Consider the following 4,875-nt stretch of genomic DNA (forward strand, 5'->3'; position numbering starts at 1 on the left):
CCAATGTAGGTGTTTAACTCCCTTCAACTCCTTTGAGATATCACCCTAAGTAACCCTCCAAAAGTTTCTGGAAAATCAAAGCATGGAATACAGTGCTCCTAACCCCTAAAGTCCCTTTTAAAAATCTCAATCTTATTTTACAACTGCAAAGATCAAAATTAGCTGATTGGGGAGAGGTGCCAGTCTTCCAGAATCTCCTGCTGTAGGTGACTGATAGAGATCTGTTAATTTTACAGTCTGAAGTCTTGCAAAAGCCAGAAACTTACTGACAGCCCTTCTCGGGGCCTCTTTGACCTCTTTGTTCCTCAGACTGTAGACGTGGGGGTTGACCATGTGGGTCAGGACTGTTTAGAAGACAGAAAATACCTTGTATAAGTCCTTTGAATGGTGGGCAATTGGAACCATGCAGCCAATAATCAGAGTCCCATAAAATGTTGTGACAGTGACAATGTGAGAGGAGCAGGTAGAAAATGCCTTTTGCCTCCCGGTGGTGGAAGGAATTCTCAGGATGGTGTTGATGATGCAAACGTAGGATGCCAATGTGAATAGAAATGGGACTAGTCACCTGACGCAGGAGACCATGAAAATGGTGAGTTCTAGAAACTGGGGAACAGTAGAGGATAGTTTTATGATGGGTGAGGAATCACAAAAGAAATAGTCAATTTCATTGGAGCCACAAAACTTTATTTTAGTCATTAAAATGATTACTATGGTACTGCTCAGAAAGCCACTTGTCCAGGAACAAGCCGCGAGCTGGAAACAAACACTGCCGTTCATCAGAGTGGCATAACAGAGTGGATTGCAGATCACTAGATACCAATCGTAAGACATCACTGCTAGCAGATAGTATTCTGTGGCTGCTAGGATACCAAAACAATAAAATTGTGTCATGCAGCCACTAACAGAAATGGTTCCGTCCCCCGTGAGGAGACTGGCCAGCACCCAGGGCAGGATGCTGGAGGTGTAGCAGATCTCCAAGCAGGACAAGTTCCCCAGGTCCTTGAGTCCTAGAGTTCAGAGTGGGGAAGGAACCTTGACAACTCCAGTTCCCTGATGTTCATATTGTGTGCCCAACTCTCATCTCAGAACCACAATTAGAACCCAGGAGCTCAGACTCCCACTCCCAACTGCTCTAAATATTAGACCCCACTCCCCTCCCAGAGCTGGAAACAGAACCCAGGAGTTCTCAGTCTTAGACTCCACTGCCCCAACCATAGGGCCCATTTACCTCCTAGAAGACCAGATGCAAAGCCCGTAGAAGTCAGCAGGACTATTCCCTTTGATTCCAGTAAGTTTGCAGTGGGACCAGAATCAGGACTAGTTCCCAGGACCATTAGAAAAAACGCTATGTGGAAGCTGAGCAGTGCTAGGGGGTAGTAGGGGTGATGGGCTCAGCTGGGAGCACTCTCATTTCTTAGACAGTTCTGACCCCCTTACTTCAGCCTGGCCGTAGTGGAGGCTGTGCTACTGGGAGTGGGATGGGATGCTCAATTTGAGGCACTCTTCCCCCTTAGTTAGTGCTGCTAGCAGTGTCCCAGTGTGGCACTAGAGGGTGCTGAGCTGCAGGGACGGACTCTAGGATTGTCAAGGATCCTTCCCCACTCTGAACTCTAGGGTACAGATGTTGGGACCTGCATGAAAGACCCCCTAAGCTTATTCTTACCAGGTTAGGTTAAAACTTCCCCAAGGCACAGATTTCTTTCTTGCCTTGGGAACCAGCTTAGGTTAAAAATCTGATACACTGCCACCACCAAGTGTTTTAAACAAAGAACAGGGAAAGAAACCACTTGGAGACGTCTTCCCCCCAAAATATCCCCCCAAGCCCTACATCCCCTTTCCTGGGGAAGGCTTGATAATAAGATCCTCACAAACTGGTACAGGTGAACACAGACCCAAACCCTTGGATCTCAAGAACAATGAAAAATCAATCAGATTCTTAAAAGAAGAATTTTATTTAAAGAAAAGGTAAAAGAATCACCTCTGTAAAATCAGGATGGTAAATACCTTACAGGGTAATTAGATTCAAAACATAGAGAATCCCTCTAGGCAAAACCTTAAGTTACAAAAAGACACAAAAACAGGAATACACATTCCCTCCAGCACAGTGAATTTACAAGCCAAAAACCAAAGCAAACCTAACGCATTTTCTAGCTAGATTACTTACTAACTTTACAGGAGTTGGAGAGCTTGCATTGTTGATCTGTTCCCAGCAATGGTATCACACAGACAGACAGACAGACAGACAAAAGCCTCCCCCCCTCTCCAGATTTGAAAGAATCTTGTCCCCTCATTGGCCATTTTGGGTCAGGTGCCAGCAGGGTTACCTTAGCTTCTTAACCCTTTATAGGTGAAAGGATTTTGCCTCTGGCCAGGAGGAATTTTATAGCACTGTATACAGAAAGGTGGTTACCCTTCCCTTTATATTTATGACAGGAGTCATGAGCTTTGGGTGTTGTTCCTGTCTATTTGTATTGTTTTTGAACAAGCAATCCTTCCTCATCATGTCTCTGATTTTCTAGACAAAAAGTATCACACACTTTACCACAGTTAGTAAATCCCATTATGATTTTCGTCTAGAAAACACACATAATAATGATAATTTGATGACAATGTTGATGATTATGATGATTGATGATGATAGAACTGCCTATGAAATGATTGCAGAATTGTTCTTCCTCTAAGGAATATTACAAGAAATTTCCTTCAGGGAGTAGGTCCCAGAAGCCAGTGAATGAAATAAGAATACCTGTTTCCTTCAGCACATATAGCGTCTGCAGCTGGGAGAAGGATCTACTCTTCTTAAACAAGGTAGGTTATAGATGAAAAACTTAAGCCCTAACCATTCTCCCACTGAAGTCCATGGACACTGTACCCCAGTCTGCAATGGTCACTGGTTTCTTCATTTGAATTTTCCATACCTGGGCAGAGAATCTTACTGTGTGTCCGAGCAAATGGGTTTTGTCTGTATTCATATCTATCTATCTCTCTATCTATCTATCTGGCAGTCTATTAGCATATCAGTTGAGCTATTTGTCTCTGAATCTATCATTCTGAACTGAACTAATTAACAATCATGGGTCAGGTCATAAGCCTGACTTCAGTGGTGTTTTGCTAATTTACTCTAGGTAAAATTCTGGTCCCATATTTCCATAGTGCCCACCAGAGTGATAGATACACACTAGACATATTCATCCCCAGGCCATGGCTCTATTTATTAGTTTTGTTGCTGTTGTTGTTGTGTTGGTGGTGGTTTTTCTTGCTTCTTCCTCTTATCCTTACTGCCCTCTGTTCCCCAATTCTTATAATCATCCATTGAATCAAAGTGGAAATGTTGTTTCTTGAGATGGGTCTTGTATTTGGATCTGAATACAGTTGGCTGGGAAAGCTCAGTCTGATCTCTTTTAATAAGAGAGTCTACTCCCAGGATGTGACCATGGCACATGCTCCACACCTGGTGCCCAAGAGTTAAGTGGTTGTCTCTTTTAGCTGAATTTACCTCAGCCCTCTCTTCACATAATGAGAGCCCTCCGTAAATAGGAAAAATGTATTTCTGCATCCGATACGCGATTCACAAAAAATATCGGCAGATAGCCACATGTGTGGGTGCAGATATACGCAGATATCTGCGGATGTGCAGTGCTGTACTTACCATGGCCAGCCTGAGGCTCTGAGGCACCCCTCTGCCTGAGCCTGGTCAGAGAGAGCTGTTCGGGAGTCTCAGACCCTCCACCTTCCCTCGGGAACACGGCCTGGGGCTGCTCTCAGCCCCCTCCCCACCCCACGGGCAGGTGGAGGGTCCACCATGGTCCCCAGCTGGACTCCACACTGGCCGCGCTGGAGGAGGAGGGGAAGGTGACCTGTTTAACTGCCCGGGGGCTACTCGGGCCCCCCACACCAGACAGGTGGAACTTTTACCATGGAACCCAGGCTCCCTACAGCAGCCAGCACGGCTCTCTGGCTGCAGCAGGGGGCCTGCCCGGCCTGCAGCCCAGCCATGGTAAGAGCTGGGTGGGCAGCGGCGGGGAGCCACAGTAGACCATCCGCCTGCTCTGGATGGAGGGCCAGAATAGCCCCCGGCCCAAGTCCCTGCCCCCGGAACCTCTGTCCAGCTCAAGTAAAGGGTCCGCACTGTGGCTCCTCACAGCTGCCTGCCCGGTTCTTACCCGTCAGAGCCCTGCACGCATACAAAGTTTTTATCCGCATCTGCGCTGCTATCCGCAAAAATGTTCCACGGATATAAAGTGGACACCTGACGATTTGCAGGCTCTACACATAATGTATGTTCCTTTTGTTGATTTCATGTTCTCCTGTATGTAAATGGAGTGTCCAGATGCCTTGAAGAGCTGTGAAAATAACACTCAACTGCAAGTGAAAAGCATCTATACAGACCTTATTCCTAATTATGAGTAAATTTCTCCATTTACTTAGAGCCACTCCAAATATCAGCCAACAAATAAAGAAATAAATCCAAATCCCTTCTGAATAAATGGTTTAATCAGTATTAATGTTTTCCATGAGAAAATGTTGATGTTGATGTCAGTGTTCAATTTTCCATTCGATTTCATATGAAGTCTTCTGAATCAAAATTAGAGGTTTTGCTATTTCAACTTTTCATATCAATTCAGGGTGAAAACTAATATTGGAATATTGGAATTTCACATTTTTGAGCCAGCTCTGCATTTAGTGCAATGGTCGTGCTGAGGAAAGTACTCACAAATGTCAAGATAGGTTCCCCAAAGTAGCTCTTAAGGGAGGCAGAAGAATTCCCACCTCTTACCCAGGTCTCCCTATTTAGATAAAACCATTCCCTTTTGTTTTAAATTGTTCTGTGTAGTGCACTCTTGGTTGTTGGATTTAATTTTCTCTATTTCATTC

At 45.0% G+C, this 4,875-nt stretch overlaps 1 pseudogene; it reads right to left on the minus strand.

Annotated features, from left to right (window-relative positions):
* Positions 1–305: 305 nt before the first annotated feature.
* Positions 306–4,203, minus strand: LOC140897253 (olfactory receptor 11L1-like; annotated as a pseudogene).
* Between the last annotated feature and the right edge of the window lie 672 nt (positions 4,204–4,875).

The sequence above is a fragment of the Lepidochelys kempii genome, chromosome 13 (genome assembly GCF_965140265.1).
Source record: "Lepidochelys kempii isolate rLepKem1 chromosome 13, rLepKem1.hap2, whole genome shotgun sequence".
Lineage (NCBI taxonomy): Eukaryota > Metazoa > Chordata > Testudines > Cheloniidae > Lepidochelys > Lepidochelys kempii.